The following is a 21439-nucleotide window of genomic DNA, read 5'->3' on the forward strand; positions in this document are numbered from 1 at the left end:
GTGGTTAGAGTGTTGGTCTGTGGACTGAAGGGTCCCAGGTTCAATTCCGGCAAGGGCACATATCTCTGTTGCAGGCTCAATCCCTGGCCCCAGTCGGGTTGTATGTGGGAGGCAACACATCGATGTGTCTCTCTCACAGCCATGTTTCTCTCTACCCCCCTTCCACTCTCTCTAAAAAGCAATGGAAAAAATATCCTTGGGTGAGGACTAACTAAAAAATAAAAATAAATTAATTTAAAAAAACAGACTGCCCGGCCGGGCATGGCTCAGCGGTTAAGCATCGACCTAGGATCCAGGCGATCAGGGTTCGATTCCCGGTCAGGGCACATGCCCGGGTTGCGGGCTGCAGCCGATCAATGACTCTCATCATTGATGTTTCTATCTCTCTCTCTCCCTCTCCTTTCCTCTCTCTGAAATCAATAAAGATATAGTTTAAAAAAATAAATTAAAATTAAAAAATTAAAAAAATTAAAAAACAGATTAACATGAGACAATCAAATTTTAATATGTTGGCACAGGGAATTCACCTACTCAAAAATTCCAAAGACAGCGAGGTAAAACTGGGTATATATATCATTTTGGACAAAAGAGAAAGAGGGGAGGGGGAGGGTCTGAGATTTCAAAGGAAGCAGGCAATTTACTGGTAGTTGAGGAAGAACCACCTAGAAACAATGAGACAAGACCCAGGGAATAATCTAGTAGACAGGCCCCTGCTTGGGGTGCTTTCTTATCTACCTTACTTAATTCAAATTAGTCTGCTTAAGAGAACATCCTAAAATTTCCTTACGCCTTTCCCTCTGAATCTCTTACGCAGGAAAGGGGGGAGGGTCAAAGCTTCTTTGAGTCTTTTGTTTCTTAATAACCAGCTTAAAATCAATATCCCAAAAAGCAAAACTTTGGTACCCTTCAAAACACTACTGGTTCAATCAAAAAAATCAAACCTAAGTAATTTTTATCTCTCCTTTAAAAAGTTCAGCAATTTATCAAAGTATCTGTCTTCTAACCAATTGCCTTCTAAATCCAGTTAGAATATTCTTGACCCCATTGTAATTAGCTAGTTAATAATAGGAAAGGAGAAAAGGGAAGGCCAGATATTATAGGAAAGTTATTTGGGCAGCTTCACTAGGAAGCTGCAATTTCACATTCCCCAAGGAACCACCAGCCATTCCCAGCAAAACATGGAGGAAAGTGGTCCAACAAGGGGAGACAGACACATGCTCAGTGAAGTTGGGATGGCTTAGGGAAGAAGACTGTCAGTCACGCCTAGAACAGAGGTCACTGGCCAGAGTAGGCAGAGCCACTGCAAGCACGTGGAAATTTGGGAACACAATCCCCTAAACAACAGAGTTCACTCTCTTGTGACTCTTGGCTCTTGTTGCTCTAGGCTCTTGGCTCTCTTGCATTCGCCGTATGGCCCATGGCCATGCAATGAAATAATGGACTATAGCAGGAAACACAAGCTAAGCTAGCCTGATGCTGCATTGGACACTGTTCCAATATGGAATGGAAACTCTAGACATTGACCCTGATTCTAGTCCTACTGTAGCCACAGCTACACTTCTTCCTTAGTGGGGCGAGGAAAAATGGGACCTTGGAAATTCAGGAATTTAATTCCACAGAAATAAAGCTTTCTATGATATCTTATCCTCCCATGCAAGTCTCAGAAAATTCCTTTTCTCAGGATAACGCAAGAAATCCACCCCCATAAGCAACAGGTGGGGACGAGGACTTCTCCCCACCAGTAACATTCTCTTCCTTTACTAATTCTCCTCTATCCTTCTCATCTGCTTCTGCTCTTCTTCTATATCACTCAAAAGAATAAGGCAGTGAGACACCTGGAGCTCTATTATTCAGGAGCAAACATCAATAATTATCAAATGCTGGTCAGGCCATGAGGAATTCATATTTCACAGTAGCTTTCAAATTTTGTTCCATGGAACCAAAGAGCTGTATGTACTGCTAGTGGTCCATGAAGAAAGATAACCTTAGTGGGGCATCTGCTAGGTTTCATTTGTAAAAGTATATAACCCAAACACCTATTTCATTCATTACTCCAAACCTGAGGCAAAAAAAAGTATAATATTACAAAAAAAAGTATAATATTACAAAAAATCAGTTCTAAAATTCTTACCCTAGAATATGTAATAGGTAGAGGGGAGAAAGGTGACAGTTTGTTGCATTTTAAAAAATGAGTTCCTCATCTTTTTTTTCTCTGATCACTTGTTTATAATGCAAATCCTACAGGAAAAAAAAAAAAAAAAACCACTGAAGTTTCTCAATAATTCCATTTTCATTTTTGAGAAGAACATGTATCTACTGTTGTTGGATAAAGTAGTATATAGATGTCAATCATGTCCAGTTGATGGATGGTGTGGCTAAGTTCAAACTTACTGATTTTCTGCCTGCTAGATCTGTCCATTTCTGATAGAAGAGTGTTGAAGTATCCAACTAGAAGAGTGCAATTGAGCCTGGCAGCATGGCTGAGCGGTTGAGCATCAACCTATGACCCAGGATATCCCGGTTTGATTACTGGTCAGGGTGCATGCCCAAGTTGCAGGCTCAATCCCCAGCCGGGGGCGTGCAGGAGGCAGCTGATCAATGACTCTATCATCATTGATGTTTCTATCTCTCCCTTCCTCTCTCTGAAATCAATAAAGATATATTTAAATATATATATATATATATATATATATATATATATATATATATATATATATATATATATATAAAGAGTGCATTTGAGGTAGGCAGTTACACAGAAATGAATAGAGCAAAAACAATGAGCCAGGTATAGAAGGTCATCAGGGAATAAAGCCCTGGGTACCTAGCAATGGGCAAAACTGGAATATCAAGGATCTCATCACCAGGGTAACATTTTCTCCCCTAGCATATCACTGGTCATGGAGTTGGGACCCTCCCTGACCTTTCCTCCCCTGGCATGTCACTAGTCATGCAGTAGGCCCCCTTGAAGGAAGATCAAGGGGCTGAAGAGTGGCTTCACGTGACTCCCATGCTGGCCCTTGCACAACCACTCTCTTAAGCATTAACCCCTAAGAATAACATCTAGGCCCTCAGTATGTTTCAGCTTCAGGCCAGAAAAGCAGCATAGCCAGACAAGCAATAAAATGGCTGACCTCAGGACCAGTTGCATTGACTTATGACCCCCTGCCGGGGTGCTGACCAATCAAGTAGAAAACACAACCCTGAAAGGACATACCTGAAAAGCTGAATATTTTTACTGGGATCCTCCCAAGACCTCCAGATAAACACTCTCAAGAGGGAGGACCCAGTACAGCTTTCTCTTTGGAGCTCACCCATGCCTTTCCCCACCTCTTTCCCCAAAAAGCATTTTCCTTGCCTCTCTCTTTCTCCTAAGCTCCAAAAGCCCTTCTTTTGCCTCTGTAACTTGTTTCCTGAGCCCATTTCTTCTACCGCTCACTTCTTCTACCTCTGTGACTTTTCAAATAAACTTTCTCTTATAGTTTGAGTCTTGACTCTGAATTCTCAACTCAAGTACCAAGGTTGCTGAACCAGTCTGGTCAGACTCCACCAGTCTAACACCTATTATCATTCTGCTGTCAACAGAGTCATCTATTTCTCTTTACAATTCTATCAGTATTTTGCTTCATATATTTTGATAACCTACCATTAGGTGCATACAATTAAGAATTGTTATTTCTTCTTGAAGAATCGACCCTTTTATCATTGCATAATGCTTTTCTTTATCCTTGAAAATTTTCCTTGCTCTGAAGTCTCCCCTATCTGGTATTGAGTTAGTTACTCCAGCTTTCTTTTGATTAGTGGTATTGTTACCAGGGTTGGAGTTCTTGGTTTCCCCAAGATAGAAATTAAATGGATGCCCAGCCGGCATGGCTCAGAGGTTGAGCATCAACTTATGATCCAGGAGATCAGGGTTCAATTCCTGGTCAGGGCACATGCCTAGATTGTGGGCTGGATCCCCAGTGGGGTGTGGGCAAGAGGCAGCTGATCAATGACTCTCCCCCATCACTGATGGTTCTCTCTCTCTCTCTCCCCTCCTCTCCCTTCCTCTCTGAAATGAATAAAAACATATTTTAAAAAAAAAAATAGGAAACTCCAGAGAAATTTCCAGACATGTTTTTATTAAGCTTATCCTTGAGCACAAGGAAGGCAGCGCAGAGGAAAGGAAGGTCCTCTGAACTAGCTCAGGAATCTAGCTCTGTTTGGCTGTTTTTAGAAGCTGGGGACAAAGTGAGCTTGCATGAAAGGACGGGCTTTTTGAAAAAGGCAGGCTTGTGGAATTGTCCATGTCAAGGTAGGAAAAGCAAGCAGTTAGAAAGGAGATAAAATTCTGCATTTTTTTTCTTTATTTTTTTTGAGGTGGGAGTGGAGGGGTGGTAACATTCTTACAATTTGTTTATCCAAGTTTCACCTGGACTTAGGTTGGCTTCCTGGCCACCTGGTATTATTCCATTGCTGGGCCCAAATCCCTGTCTCAGAATATCTTCCTCCAGCCTTTTGATTCACTCAGACAGTCTCTGTCTTTTTATTAGTGAATTTAGACCACTGACATTTAAAGTAATTATTGATATATTTGATAAATATCTACTATATTTGTTATTGTTTTCTATTCATTGACCTTGTTCTTTATTGCTATCTTTTTCTTCCACTCTTTTTCTATCTTTTTTGGTTTTAATTGAAGATTATATATAATTCCATTTTCTCTCCTCAGCATGTCAGTTATAATTCTTTTTACGCTTTAATTGTTGTCCCAAAATTTGCATTATAAATTTATAATGAGTCCAAGTCCACTTTCAAGTAACACTATAATGAGACAGGCTACTAAGCCAGGACAAGCAAAATAGGGAAACAGAGACAGTTAGCTAAGCAGTTTACAGCCATCTAGTAAATCGCAAAATCCTATCTTCCCTAAACCAAGGACACTTAAGAGAAGATGGTTTAGCCCGGCCAGCGTGGCTCAGCAGTTGAGCATCAACCTATGATTCAGGAGATCACAGTTCAATTCCTGGTCAGGGCACATTCCCGGGTTGTGGGCTAGATCCTCAGTAGGGGGCATGCAGGAGGCAGTCAGTAACTTTCTCGTCATTGATGTTTCTATCTCTCTCTTCCTCTCTCTAAAAACAATAAATTTTTTTAAAAAAAGAGAGAAGACGGTTTATGACATTCCCCAACCAGAATAGATAGCTTAAATCACCCTACTCAGGGAGATAACAGAAATCTAGTTAGTCTCATTTGTCAATCACACTCTAGGCTCTCTCCTGTTTTTCTGTCCTAAGATCTTCCTTCTTTTCACTTTGTGCAGTTTTAATAACCATGGGTCACTCTTGCTACAGCATGCCCAGGTCTTTTTTTTTTTTTTATCCTCACCCAAGAATATTTTTCCATTGCTTTTCAGAGAGAGTGAAAGGGAGAGAGAGAGAGATAAACATCGATGTGAAAGAGACACATCAACTGGTTGCCTCCTGCACGCACCCCAACCAGGGCCAGGGATCGAGCCTACAACTGAGGTACGTGCCCTTGGCCATAATCGAACCCAGGACCCTTCAGTCCACGGACCAATGCTCTAACCATTGAGACAAACCGGCCAGGACCATGCCCAGGTCTAGTATCTCTGCTCTCTTTCTCCTAAGGGTCCCCAGGAGACTTGGAACCAGAGGAGCAGCAGGTAGTGGCAGCTCATCCCAGGCATACCCCCTGACCCTGTCCCCATGTTCCCCTTTTCTCTGACTTCTTAGTGAGTCAAAGCAGCCCTGCCTATGCTCATTTCTCCACCTAGTCTCTCTCCTGTTGTTTCTTTTATCCTAGGCCCTTCCTTGTTTCACTGTTCCCAGCTTTAAGGTCCTCTTAAAAATCACCTGGACTTGTTTTGTGAAATCTTTCCTGCACAAAGTCCCACACACTACCGTCTAGCCCTAGGCAGACCCACTCAGGGCCAGGTCCCCTTTCAGGTAACATTTTCTGGCACATCAGATGGGACCTCCAGATGGCAACCCTGGAGCATGCTTGTGCCTTTGCCTTTCCCCTTTTCTCCAGCCCCCTACCTCCTGTCCACCAAAAATGTTACCCTTGCCTTTCCCTCTCCTAAGCTCCAAGGGCCCTCCATAACTTACAACTTTGTTGGTAAAACCTTGTTGATTTCGCAATCAACATCACTGGTAACATCTTTATTGCCGTCATTGGTATGATAATCATCTTCGCCACCTTGGCTTGAAAGACCTCACTATTTTCTTTCTCCTAACATCTGTTCGGCTGGGGTGGGCTTTTCTCTCTCTATGCAGACTGCCACACTGTGTAAGCATGGGACGAGTTATTTAAAAGCCGTTAGGGGCCCGTGCTGCTTGAAGACTCCCATGACGGGATAAGTTGATCATGGACCAGGGAAGTTTGCACTAGGCACTCTGCTGACTACAAGGTCCATGTACCCAGGAACACTAAAATCACACAAGGCCCTTCTCCGAGGCTCTCCCCATGGCTCTCTCCCCTGTCAGGTTACTAGTCCCAATGGAGAGAGAGAAGTCCTTGCCTTTTGGCTGGAGGGACACTGTTTTCTTCCCTTTTCTTTCTTCTTAAAAAATCTTTATTGTTGGAAGTATTACAGATGTCCCCTTTTTTCCCCATTGATCCCCTTTTTCTTTTATGTCTGGAGTTGAATTCAAGCTGACTTTCTTTGACCTTTTTTTTTAAATCCTCCTGGTGGAGCTAAAAGTTAAGGGATAAGAGAACCTAGGCTATAGATAAGGGTAAAGATAACTAAGGACAGAAGAAAAAAAATGGCTGGCTGGTTTTTGACTTTGGCTTTTCAATTGAAATTGCTTTCAGAGGGTCTAAACAAAACATTTCACTGCATAAATGAGAGCTTGTATCCATTTGGCTCTGAAGATAAGGGGCAATTACTCCCTCCAGTTCAAATCTCAGGTATTTATAGGTGACTAAGAATCTCTGTGAAGGTGTCATCCCAGGATAAGCAGATAAAACGTTGGTTACCTAGCACTCTGAGTCCTTATGGCTGTATTAGACAGCCAGGTAGAGATATCAAGACACATAAGAGGGTTTGAGATGACTCAGGAAGTGACAGCCCCTTAGAGCTCAACCCACAAACAGCACACTTTCAACCCACTACACAATATCCCAAGAAATCTGTTCAGACGCTACAATCTGGAAAAAAACTAAAATCAACATGGGAAATTGTGCCTCCAATGCTGGAAACTCCCTTGCAGGTATGCAATTAATAGGAAGCCTTTACTTGCAAGTACTTACAGAAATGGGAAGATTTAACTAGAAGTGATATCAACTTAAGATGGCCAAAATGTAGCTCTTTTGATACCTAAATCAGTTTTTGCATGCAAAATTAGAAAATGCCTAAAATTAAACTGAATGAATGGGAAGCTTATCTTAATTGCAAATTAGAAGCTCCTAGGAGGAGCAAAGAACAGAAAACCAGAAAAACTGGTCTCAGGCAGAGGGGAAACAGCAATTATATACATTCCTTTCTCTGGGACCCTGATGGATTTGCAAAGGAATTTAACTTTTAGAGAATATAGTGCTGGCTATTCTAACCTATTAATTACTAAATAAGGTTTGCTGGGAAACTCTTATAGAGGAGTCTGTTTCTATTACAGAAAGCCACGTCACATTATGAAGGATTAAAGGCGACTGACATAGGATTTAGAAAGAGAAAAGAAAGAAGCAAACATAGGGTTGCTCCAAGGGGTTTCCCAACCTCCTTATTAATATTTTGGGAGAAGTTGAAATTATCACAAAAGGGGAAGCTACTAAGGCTGTTGTAGATACTGGGACCACTTTATCTGTTCTTAACCACATCCAACTAATTAATGGCCTTCTTCAGAGTAAAGCTTCTGTACAAATGGCAGGGATATCTAATCAATGTCTGTTTTAAAATCAGAACCTGTTCTCTTCCAACTAGAGAATGTTATAGGACAATATATATTCTTGCTAATCAAATCTGCCCTTTCAACAAATAGGGTGAGATTTTTTTGAAATCAGTGACACCCACAAATCCTTTTTCCAGAAGGGTGAAACATATTTAGAACTATGAACCAGATACTGAACCAAATGAGAAAATAATGATTTTAAAGAAAGCTCCAAGGGAGCAAACTAATCTTGAGATTGCCTGAACGTTTGTTAACCATCTTTTCTTTATTATTAACTTCCATGAGAACCTAAGGGATAGCTTAACAGGGTACTTGCCCTACTCAGAATGGCCCAAAACAGCCCAGAGACTTGTGGGAATGACACATCTGTCTCTCTGTAGGTGGGGAACCAGTCCACATTGCTTCGAGAGTCCCCTTTTGGGATACATACTTGTGAACTGTGACTCCCTTAAGAAAAAGGCTAATAGTCTTTTGTAACAGGGCCCAGTCCCAATATAAAGTGGGCAATGGAGAGGTTTAGCCAGTTAATAGCACCATTAATTTTAATACTACCTTGCAGCTGGACCTGTTTTGCTGTTCCCAAGGGAAATGAATAGTGGTTCCATATAACTAAGCCTTAATAGCTCTCAGAGGTAACCCTAAGCTATGTGCTGTTTGTAAGTTCGAAAAATGTACCCAGATGGAAACAAACATTCTAAAAATTGGTGGATGGACTTGTCAGTCCTTGCCAACATTTGCATGGCAACCCAATTGTCTTTGTTTTACAAATGAAGTCTTTAACAGGGCCAAAGGTGTGGATGGTTTCAGAAACATCTCAAAGCCCACCAAATCCTTTTACAGTCCCCAAACCTCCTCTATTCATCTTCAAAGGCTTAGAGATAACTGACTATGAAACCAAAGTCCCTCTAGAAGTGTTAAGGGCAGAGATGTTGCTCATGCTCTGTTAACGGTGATTGTTAGCTATAGTTATAAGAAATATTAATCATGTTCTGTTAACCATGATTGTTCTGTTCAAATTAGAAAAAGCACTTTAACCTGGCAGGGAGTTGTATGCCCCATGACATGGGAATTACCCTTGGAATGCAGTCCATACTTCTTTTATCAACATGGGAAGATTAACAGCCAGTTCCCGAAACAATGGAATCCCTAAGGCACTAGCCCTTTGCTACCCCCAGCCCAAGTTGCCTATAATGTGGTCCCAGAGGCGTCTACTTCCCATTCCTGAAATTCCTACTTTCCCATGTGATCTTTGTCCTTCTATCCAAAGCGGACTTATGGGGGGAGGAGTGGGGAGCGCAGAGCAAATTTTTGTGGATGACCATTACTACTCTCCCATATCGTGGCAATATTGGAATGCTCATGTACAATTCAACCCAGTCTCTGCTTAATTGGCTCAAGTGGTGACAGGCAGCCCGGACCCAGGACCCAATGTTGTCAGGTTTCAGGAGAAGCTTGCTTTTCTTTGCCTACACCTTTGAAATACAAATACCTGGAGATAAATCTTATCAAAAGGGGAAAAACCTTAGCCATATCTGAGCAAATCAATATAACTTATTTCAGTTATTCCTTTCTAAATTAGCAAATTTTAATGAAAGTTAATGAATATCTAAATATTTTTGAAATAACATGAAATAAAGAAACATTGATTGCTAGACAAGTCTTAAATTCGGCTGCTTTTGGCTTTTTATTATAGAGAGGCTTTAAAGTGGCTTTGGGGCTACTGATGAATATCTTGTGCTTTGCTAGAGGTGTGTTTCTTGAAAGTAAGTGTGTTTGCCAATAGAGGAACCTATGTTTCTAAAAGATAGAAAATGTGTTCATAAAAGTCAACCTAAGGAATGTTGGTTGCTTACTTTTTGGTTATCATTGGAAATTGAGGTTTTTAGGAGTTAGAAATTCTAATTAGGTTGGAAAGAAATTATATGGTTTTGGTGACAGAGGGTATAAAGTATGGAGATGCATTTTTGAACTACAAAGAACTGAAAGTGAGTTGCTAAGGACGGTTATTTCCGAATAGGTAAGAAGATTTGTGAAAACTAGGTTTGTAGAGATTCTAATCTCATCATGCTTAAGCTGCCCTTCCCCCACCAGATTCCTCTCCAGTGACATTCTTTGATGACTATGGTAAGACCTAAAGTTGTTTTAATTACACTCTCTATTGCCCTTATTGGTGTGGGGGAAACCTACCAGTCAGCTGAGCAGTAAATCCTTCATCAAAACATGGAAGGAAAACTTACCCTCTGGACTCGGAGTCACCTGCCCACACAACAGTCCCCAGGTAATACCTGGGTGACTGGGTCAGTGAGGATGTGATCCCACCTGCCGTCTGGAAGGAACTCTCCCTTCTCCCTTGTTTGGCTGGTATGGAGTTGAGTCCCCTGTCTGAGTGAGGTGAATCTATCCCCAGTGCATCCAGCCACTGCCCTGGATAAGGCCACCCTCAGGGAAGGGGTAAACATGTTTACAGGCTACTCATACTTTGACTCCTGGTCCTCTATCTGGAGTATTTATTACACCGGCTTTGATCTTCTGTCACTGATTTTCAGACTTTTCAGTGAGCCAAAGCAACCCTGCCCAGGCTCATTTCTTTCCTATACCATTTCTAGGGAACCAAAGCAGCACCACCTAGGCTCTCTCCTGTCACTTAATTCCTTAGATTGGAGCCCAGACTCTCTTTGTTTCCACTTCTCATTCACAGCCCTTCAAGTCTATCTTTGAGTCTCAACAGGCCTTCCTACTAGGTGATCAGGAATGTAAACAAGACTGAGGTAAGTAAAAAAAATTTTTTTAATTTTAAAAAGCCATGTCATGATCTTTTTGGTTAAGTTTGTTTGACAGACTTCCCAAAATTTGAATTTTAAGAGGCTTTTTAAAAACAATAAATGACTTTGCATATTCCAATAGGCCCATGGAATACCTCAAGGATTTGTTCTTTCTTCTTACAAAAGAGAAATTTTAAACTAATAAGGCCTATTTTAATATGCTTGAAATGATATGGGAAGCTTTGCCAAAAAAAATACTAATAACTATGTTCTATTTGTATGTATATATTTTTATTAAAATGGATGTTCCAGAGATTTCAGACTGGCGTAGGGAAGAAGTTGCAAGGATTCGGAGCCACATTGAAACAGAAAACTCTCAGTGACACCAGGCAAGCCAAGAGTGATGATTCTCTGTGAGGGTGCTGGGAAGTGAGACTGGGTGTTTGTGGTCCACACACTGGGGCGTTTATGATTTTTTTCCAGTGTTCAATGCACACTTCTGATGAGCCATGTGCAGCACTGTAAAATCTCACATATTATTTTTTCTTTATACATTGAAATTGTGTGTTGAATCTAAAAATGTGGGCTTTGTATTTTTTATGTCATTTCATGGTAATTATTCACCAAGAAATTGTTATCTTGGAATGTTATATCTTAGAGAAAAGCAAAATCCTTTATCAAATGCATCATAATCAGACCTATAACCATGTCATTTTAAGTTTTGTCATTTTAGACAGTCATTATTTTACTCTGATGCATTTGCAAATATGTTACATCTTTAAAAAGATCCATGAAAAGGACTCTGAATTACTCTAAAATTACAGGTGTCTAAGCAGATCATATCTTTGAAGTAGATAAAGATTTATAGAACTCTAAGAAATAACTGGATTCATGGAAATACTGGCAAATAATCAGGATAAACAAAAATTGATTATATGGGACTGAATGAACTGAGGATAATTAATATTCTTATGACTTCGTTCAAAATGTTGCTGATTTTTAAATATTTTTGTTTTCCAGATATAAGGAAACTTGTTTTTTTCCCTAGACCAATTTGGTATATTATACCCTCATAAGCAATATTGAAGCATTTATATTTTTCTCCCTCCTTATTTCCTCCGGAATTAGGCAACTCTTAATGAATACTACTATTTTCACAGCAATGTGTTTGTTTCCATATATCCAATAAGAATCTGATCTTTTTATAATAGGACCCATAAAACCTATTTCCAATTGTGGTTTTATTAACCAAGACTTGACTAGAATGTCATGTTTGAGAAAGACATGCCTGGACTCTGGGTGTCACCAGAAAGCTTTAAGGAATGAAAATCAACTCTGAAGCAGATAAGAGACCATTGGAAAAATGGCCTGGTACCTTGCTTATTCACATGGTTCATGGTGTCTTTCCAAGTAAGGAATGAAGGTTGCTTTCCTGGGAGATGGCAAAGAAAGAACCTCAAGACATTTTGGAGGCCCTGAACCTGAGGAATTCACCAAAATCTATAGTTATTGGAAGCAAAACCTGAAGGCAACCATGTGGCAACTTCTTCGCCCTGAGGGGCTAATTAAGGCTCAATCTGGATATGAGATTCCAGCAAAGCAGGTTTAAGAAAGCCTATATGATCAATTACTGTTCTTGTTGTGTTTATAAAAATAATCAGGCCAAACTGAAACGGCTTAATGCAGTAAATAGTGTTGATTTAGCTATCTTTGATAAAAACGAGGGTGATTTGGGGGGGAAAATTGTGTTTCAGTGGAATCTATAATACAGTTGTGGATATAAAACTATAATTAAAGTTTTCTTTTTTCACCTATAAACTGAGCTGGATTCTGAATTTTTCTAGTTTTCTTAGATATTTGGCTAAAGCTCTCCAAACTAATCTTTCATTTTTTCCCCCATCCTTTGACTTGGAATTATTGAGAACTACTGATGTAATGTCAATCATACAAAATTTACCTGAGCACCTGATGACATCACCAGAGATATTTAGATATATATATTTAGATATATAAAGATGATCTATCAGACTGTCACTGCTTGCTTTCATTCCAGCAAAAGAAACTTTAAGCCACTTGGCCTGCATGGCTCAGCAGTTGAGTACTGACCTATGATCCAGGAGATCACGGTTAAGTTCCCAGTCAGGGCACATGCCAGGGCTGTTGCAGACTCGATCCCCAGTAGGGGGCCTGCAGGAGGCAGCTGATTGACTTTCTCATCATTGATGTTTCTCTCTCTCTCTTCCTCTCTCTGAAATCAATAAAGACATATTAAAAAAAAAAAAAAAATACACTTGTAGTAATCTTTAAAAAAAAAGAATCTTTAAGCCTTCTCAACAGTCTTACAGACTCAGAAACTGGTTTATAATTTGCTGTGATCATTAACATTTGTTTTTTCTCCTGTTTTCAAAGGCATACTACTTATTAAATAACTGATTGCTTTTTTACACAATATAGTCTCACTTTGGAAGTCCATCTGCATCACCTCCTGAAGTAAGACTCAACAATTTAGCTAAACTGACTTATTTTCAGGACTAAATAACTGAATCAATGAAATATGGAACAATCTACCAACTTCGCTTCTGGAATGATACAATTCCATATCAAGAGGATGATGCTTTGGGAATTCCAGCCTATCCCTACTTTGGAAGAATCAGCTAACAGCCTCTCTGTTCCAGTCTCAAACCCATTCCCTCATCTCCCTTAGAGCAGGCAGGGAGAGACTTCCATACACTATATAGGCAGGGATCACAGTCCTTGTCAGCAGGAAGCAAATACTGAAGACAGATGTCCTCCCTTATCACCCCTGAAAGATTTCTGGGTTAGAAATTCTCTGAGGGGGAATGGGACAGGCAAGGAAGCCAGAACAAGTGGAACAGGGATGAGATAGTTGAAAAGCCAAGCAGTTTACAGCCATTTAGTAAATCACAAAACCCTAATTCTTACTTTTGCTCCTCTATAGATAACGTGGTTTTTCCCCCTCTAGCTTCTTTCAAGATTATCTGTATGTCTGATTTTCTGCAGTTTGAATGTGATATGCCTAGTTGAAATTTTTAGGGCACATATCCTCCTTGGTGTTCTCTGAACTCCTTGGATATGTGGTTTAAAACCTGACATTAATTTAGGGAAATTCTCAGTTATTATTGTTCCAAATATCTCTTGTTGCTTTTTCTCTTTTCTTCTCCTTCTGGTATTCCTGTTACGCATATGTTATACTTTCTGTAGCTGTCTCACAGTCCTTGGATATGTTTTTACTGTTTGTTTTCCTCAGACTTTTTTCTCATTGCTTTTCAGTTTTGGAAGTTTCTATTGATATATCTTCAAGCTCAGAGATATTCTTTCCTCAGCTGTACCCTGTCTACTAAGGAGACCATAAAAGGCATTCTTCATTTCTGTTACAGTGTTTTTGATCTCTAGCATTTCTTCTTAGCACTTCCATCTCTCTAACTTACATTATCCATCTGTTCTTCCATGTTGTCTACTTCTTCCACTAGAGCCCTGGGCATATTAATCACAGTTGCTTTAAATTCCTGGTCTGATAAGTCCAATATTCCTGCCATATCTGAGTCTGACTCTGATGCTTGCTTGCTGTCTCTTTTAAAACTGTGGTTTTTTTGCTTTTTAGTATGCTTTGTAATTTTTTTTTGCAAGCCAAGTACAATGCACTGAGTAAAATGAACTGCAGCAAATAGGTATTTAGTAATGTGGTAAGGTGTGAAGGGAGAAGCTTCTATAGCCCTATAATTAGTTCTCAGTCTTTTAGTGAGACTTTGCTTCCAGGCTGTGACCTAAACAAGTTCTTTACAGTATCCCACCCCCTACAATTAGGAGGAATGAGATAGACAGAACAGGCTAGAGTTGGGTACTTCCCTTCCTCCAGGTCAGTTAGACTCTGACAACACCCTAGTAAGTTACTTTCCAGAATACTTTCTAGAGTATTTCTAGAAATACTTTCTCCTGATGGTAATCTTATTAAGAAAAACAGAATGCCTTGGCATATTCCCAAATGGTTACTTTCCCTTTCCCCTACACAAAGCATTACAGGATATTCTCTGGTACTCACTGTGAAGACCTAGAGGCAGAACCATGAAAGTGTGGCAGTCCCCTATTACTGGGTCCCCTAGAGTATTTAATCAATTACACTTTAGGTTTTCCTACACACTATTGGTTCCCTTGGAGTTTCCACTCCTGGGTTTCTGCAAGGGTAAGTTGCCATTCTCTGTATTCACCTGTCTCTCCAATTTGAGGAGCAGCAGTTTGCCTTGTGACCTCACTTCTCTGACACACCTACAAAGATCTGTTGATTTTTCAGTTTGTTCAGTTTCCTACTGTTAGATGGGCCAGGTACAGAAACCCAAGTACGGAGACTCACCAGGGCAGGAAGCCCTATATGCCTGGCAAGGGGAAAAACTAGGAAAACAAGAACCTTGTCCCCAGGGTAATCTATCCTCCCCCCGCAGATCGCCGGTCATGCGGTTTAGGCCCCCTGAGTGTTCCTCCCTAAAGATAAACACCTAGGCCTCGGTTGTATTTCAGCTCCAGGCCCAAATAATCAGGGAAGTGGCGCCTGGCTGCCTCTGGACGAGATACATTGACTAATGACCCCCTACCCTGGCACTGACCAATGATCCTGAAAGAGCACACCTGGAAGGCTGATGTATATTCTATTGAGACACTCCCCTAAGACCTCTCGCCTAAGATTCTCAACTGCAAGAAAGAGATAAATATGCTCAGGACAAAGGACCAAGGGTGTGCTCACCACCAGGGCAGCATGCCAGCACCATCTCCATCCCTCCAAGGGGACCTCCACAGACTTGCAACCAGGGGAGCAATGGGCAGTGGGAGCTCATCCCAGGCTTACCCTCTGAACCTCTCTCCAAGGTCCCCGAACCTATTTCCAAGGCCTCCAGGCTTCTCAGTGAGCCAAAGCAGCCCAGCCTAGGTTCTCCTGTTGCTTTTTCTATGCTCTTTCTTTTTTCACTGTCACAAGTATATTTTTGCTGACATCACAGACCCAATGACCTTTAGCTCAGTGCTATGTAGCCCTTCCCTTTGGATATCCGCATCCCCTTTTAATAAATTTAATTTTTCTTTATTCACCAGTCTGAGATGGCTATTTAGCCTGCCCATGGACCACCACCATATTAACCTTTCACCTACTTGTTAAAATAGAGTGATAACTTCTAAAAGTTCCTTAAATGATGAACCAAAAACCACACCAAAATAATCTCCATTTTCAATCTTTATCTTCACATTTACTAACTGATACAGTAATAACACTCTTATGATATTAAGGAGAGGAAAAAAATGCAAATCTGAATTTGTCTAATGGTATACAAATTGTCTAAAATATGATTAATCATAGTGTTTACTGTAATATAACACTAAAATGCAAATTATTAAACAATATGCTTCATCCTTTCTTTCTGAAGCAATTAAAACATGTGGACAATCAAATATTGTAGAAATCATTATTACAAACTAAAATATTTCCTAAATAAACACCTAAATATTAAGTTTCCATTAAGGACTTTAAAAAAAAATTTATCAGTATTTGCTGCAATTCACTGATTACCCTTACTGCTCAATTAATTTGCAGAAAAATAAAGCCTGTTTCTTAATTCCTAAAATAGCATTATAATCCCTTCTAAACAAATTTAAATTTTAAGATTCTTCATCTGGAGGGAAAAAATCAGTAGAAAGCAAAAATCTATATGTGAAATTTGACATTTGGCTGCCAAATTCCCAACACTTGCTATCATTGTGGAATTAACCTGTATCAAACTTAATATCCTTAGGAAATCTTTATCCACTGTAGAGTGCTGTCTGTTCTTATAGAAAGAAATACAGTTAAATTTTTTTCAATATCACACTGTAAAATAACTGATTACTTTTTTTAAAGTTTTTTTATTTTAATCCTCACCAGAGGACTTGTTTATTGATTTGAGAGAGAGAGGAAGGGGGAGAGAGAGAGAGAAATAGCAATCAGTTGCCTCCTGAACACACCACAACCTGGATCAAACCCACACCCTAGGTATGTGACCTGACTGAGAATCGAACCCAAAACCTTTTGGTGCATGGTACTACGTTCCAACCAACTGAGCCACCCGACTGGGGCCAACTCATTACTTTTTATATTATTGACTTAAATTTAATCAACTGAGTTTTAACATACTTAACCAAAAGCATGCTAGTTAAATAAGATGAACATACATAATTCACCTCAAGGAATTTAAAGTATGTCGCAAAATAAGCCTCCAAACATAGCAAGAATGTGAAAATGGCCAAACCCAAGGGAACATATTAGCATTAATTCACTTTACACATATGCAAATTCTATTTTATTATTTCCACATCTACAATGCATTAGGTACAACAGACATTTCTGAGCCCTTTATACAGTGAACAGATGGTGAACCATTACAAAATTAGGAGCTAGGGTAACATCCTAAGGAATTATTAATAATCTTGCTCTTCAGCCAGAGGACAGGTACAGAGTTGGAAAATTTTCCTACAAGGATAATGAGGAATTGGAGTGAGATACATGGGAGATGATTTGGAGATGGTCACATAAAGAATTGGGAAAAGTGATCACAGTACCAAGTGAAAGATTACATAAAAGCCTCTAGAAAAAAAGATTATTCTGCCCAAAAAACAGCTGTCAAATAAGAATGAAAATGGATGCCTGTGAAAGATAGAAAAGAATGCCCTAAAAGAAAAGTTCCACTCTTAATTTGCTAAATATAAAATATATTCCTGAAACCCCAAAACAAAGTCAATATCTAAGTAAAACTGAGACTTAGTACTTAACATAGTTTCTAGCTAAAGTAATAACCGACAAAATGAATCCAATTATGTCAGTTCACAAGAGATAAAAAAATGAAAACATCAAAAGCAAAAAACAAAAAAATTAAGACTGGCATGGCTCAGGGGTTGAGCATCGACCTATGATCCAGGAGATCGCAGTTCAATTCCTGGTCAGGGCACATGCCCGGGTTGCAGGCTCAATCCCCAGTAGGGGACATGCAGGAGGCGGCCAATCAATGACTCTCTTATCACTGATGTTTCTATCTCTCTCTCTCTCCCTCTCCCTTCCTCTCTCTAAAATCAATAAAAATATATATGTATTTTTAAATTAAGACTTAGTCATGTTGGGTGGTTATATATGTAAAAACAAATTATTCAGGTGAGAATGGCTATGTAAAAGAGACAAGATAGCCTAGCAAATAGAGCACAGAATGTAGTCCTGTTTCAAAAAAACTAGTTATAATGTTTAGAAAGTCAGTGTATCATCTCCAGAGCTGAAATAATGTAGTCTCAGTAGAATCTTCTGAGAAAGTGATAGAGCATTAATAAATAATACATTGTTTTCTGTACCTAAAGAGAAGGGTTTCCTAACATTTAAAAAGAGAACATTTTGATTTATTAACAAAGTTATTTCAACAGTAAGTGTAAAAAATGACTTACCTTTCTTCTCCTACAACATAAGAAGCTGACGAAACTGCATGATATTTCCAAAGAAAGATATTATTGCTTGAATCTGGGTCACTGAAATCATCAACTGTTCAGAATGAGACAAAAGAAAGGGGTAACATTAATTATCTACAATTACACATACTATTTGTTGTTAATATTAAACATATCTCATGTAAAACCTCATAAGGCCATTCAAATGAGATAGTTGATGCTGGGTTTGAACTCTCCAGGAATAGCTCCTTTGAAACAAAGATGGGACAAATACTTACTTCTATTTAACAAATAATTCTTGATCATTCAATGTCAACAGGTTATTTTTTTTTTTAAATATGTCTTTATTGATTTCAGAGAGAGGAAGGGAGGGGGGGAGAGAGAGAGAGAGAGAAACATCAATGAGAGTGAGTCATTGATCAGCTGCCTCTTGCATGCCCCTTACTGGGGATGGAGCCTGCAACCCGGGCATGTGCCCTGACCAGGAATCAAACTGTGATCTCCTGGATCATAGGTCGATGCTCAACCGCTGAGCCACACCAGCTGGGCACAGCAAGTTATTTTTAATTTAAAAATTTTTCTTTAATATTTACCCATTACTACCCCACTTTAAAAAAAAATTCTCCTAAAAAGGAATATGAATTCAACTAATACAAAAAGGCCCCACTGTATAAAAAAAAAAAAAGGGGGGGGGGGACAGGACAGGAATATCCAAACAGCTTTAAGGATAAAAAGCATGTTTCACACCAGATCATATTTACAGTTCCTCATCTAGAATTCAACTAACATACAACTGCAGCAATCAGCCAAGCTTAGCAAATTAAAATAACAGTAATTTTGACAGATTACCTTCTATAAATATTCAAATACGAACATTTATGTGCATGCAAGGGTCTCTATATGCCAATCAAAATGCTTTGTTAGGATCCTAAAATTGAGCTTTTTTTTCACCCTTCTATTCTGTAGGAGTCCCCTGAATCATTAACTTTCATTTTAACTCTTTCACCTCAGCTGATAAAGAGACCAATCATTTCTCTGTTTATAGCCTGAATTATTAACCAGTGCCTGAATAAAAATTTTAAGGATAACATTCATATAAAGTATCAACAGACAAAAAGAAAGTGCCTAGAATCTTTGAAAACCTATCTGTAAAGACAAAAGGAAAGACCCAGTAGAGGTGGAAGGAGGGGGCAAAGACAGGATCTTGGAGGATACAACTGAAAAAGGGATTAACTTTTTGTTCATGCAATCAGGTATGCCTTGGTATAGTAAAATCCAAATGCAAAGAACAATTAACAACTTCATAAATCTGAGCTACAGTCAAAGTTCCATTAAGATAGACTACCATTAAAAAAAAAAAAAAAAAAGATAGATTACCATTTATTTGGCTCAAGGCAAGACCCTATACTTTGAAAACAAGTTTAAGTACACAAAAGTGTCAAAAGTGGGGAAATACAATTATGGCTGGTACTTAAACAACATGGGTTTAAACTTCATGGGTCCACTTATATGCAGAGTTTATTCAATAAATACTGTAAATGTATTTTCTCTTCTTTATGATTCTTAATAACATTTTCTTTTCTCAAGCTTACTTTATTGTAAGAATATCATTTATAATACATAAACATATAAAATATGTGTTAATTAACTGTTTATGCTGTCAGTAAGGCTTCCAGTCAATAGTAGCTAAGGTTTGGGGGAGTCAAAAGTTATTTGCAGATTTCTGACTGCATGGGGGGGTCAGGCACCCCTAACCCTCACATTGTCCAAGGGTCAAACTGTAGTATGAAATTCAAACCAAAAGCAATTTTTGAAATCGATAGATAGTTCTATTTAACCAAGGCAAGATATCTGATACATGGGTTTGCTCACAGTCTTCTACCCTATCTCCTATTAGTCAGTTTCCCTTAAACATATACACAATTACTGAAACTCTGATTCCAGGACAGTATCAAAATCATGGAAGAAAAGACAACTTATTCAGAAGCATATGCCCTACTCTTCCCACCTAGAAAGAAACAACTATTAATACCTCTAACTAAGATTGCTCAAAATATTTCTAGAAAGTTAGTCAGGCTTGTAAGAAACTCTTACTTTATGATCACTAACCAATCAACCACCCAAACCTAGGTCCAAAAGTGGATCCAAGCCAGACCAGTGGTTCTCAAAGCAGGAAAGGGAGAAGAAAAGTCTGGTCAGAGACCAATAGCTTCAGCCTTCCCTGAGAGCTTGTTAGAAATGCAGAATCTCTGGCCCTATCTCCAGAGGACATATTCAATCAGAATCTGCATTTTAACAAGATCCAAAAAACTCATATATACACATTAAAATTTGAGAAACTCTTCAGGAAGAAGAATATTAGAATGAGAGAGAAAGTATAATCTTCTAGTCAAAGATTGGTTCCCACTACAGGCCACTGTTTGGCTAATAAGCAACCAATTTTTAACCTCTGGTTTATAGCATCTTTGTTCCTGCCACAATTTTTTCTTTGTTTTTTTAAATAAAGTATCTTGAAAAACAGAAACTCCTCAAGACCCAAAGAAATGAGTATCTAATGATTAAATCTTAAATCCTAAGAAACACTATGTCAGAGCTGCCTTGGAGCAAGCGGTCCTGCCTCATACCTCCAAATCACATTAACTAAACAAGTTAATTTTAAAATAATAGTAACTCCTCTTATTCCAAATGCTAGACACTAAGAGCATGTAGGGTCCCAGGGGCTAAGAAAGAGACCAAAAAAACAAAAGCCTATGTCACCGTGTAAGCAGAGAGGAGAAGGCTAAATGTGCTGGTTATTCAGCTATTGTCTCTCAGCTCCAAATGCACCCTTTAATATTCAGCTCAGTAATGCTAAAAATAGAAGTCTAGAAACCATTTTTCTTTTCCCAGCTAGCTTTCTCTTACTGCCAATAAGGACACCAGAAGGAGAAACTTGCTTTTTCCAGTCAGCATAGCCCCAGCATAGGCCCTCAATTGTAGCAACAGCAGCTTAGTGACAGCCACCAGTGTTTTTGGTACTCTCAGAAGTGTCAGCAACATCCAGGCCATACCTCCTCTAGAGGTTTTGAGCCCAAGTTTACTCCAAGCTCTTCTCTGATCCCCCAGCCCTCTGGGTGGTTGATGCTTTCTGCAATTATTGTCTGTGTTACTCCAGTGTTCCCCTTTTCTTTTTTCAACCCTCCAACACCTATATAACCCATTGCCTATACTAAATTTCTTGGTATATCTAGTGTGGATTGTTTCCCTGTCCAGAGTCTTACTGATATATCATAGCTATATGGAATAAAACTCAGCATGATCTTGATCACTTTGGAAATTATT

General features: G+C 39.2%; 1 protein-coding gene across 4 annotated transcripts in view; it reads right to left on the bottom strand.

Annotated features, from left to right (window-relative positions):
- The window catches only part of FUT8 (fucosyltransferase 8), a 180740-nt gene that overhangs the window by 118864 nt on the left and 40437 nt on the right, over positions 1–21439 (bottom strand). For 3 of the 4 annotated variants that reach the window (XM_016223827.2, XM_016223829.2, XM_016223826.2), the window contains one exon: positions 18119–18212. The gene's annotated coding sequence lies outside the window, so the exon portion shown is untranslated. Of the gene's footprint in view, positions 1–2131; positions 2239–18118; positions 18213–21439 lie in introns of all 4 variants that reach the window. The other variant, XM_016223833.2, reaches the window with a different exon arrangement.

Source organism: Miniopterus natalensis, chromosome 1 (assembly GCF_054644295.1).
Source record: "Miniopterus natalensis isolate mMinNat1 chromosome 1, mMinNat1.hap1, whole genome shotgun sequence".
NCBI classification, from domain to species: Eukaryota; Metazoa; Chordata; class Mammalia; order Chiroptera; family Miniopteridae; genus Miniopterus; species Miniopterus natalensis.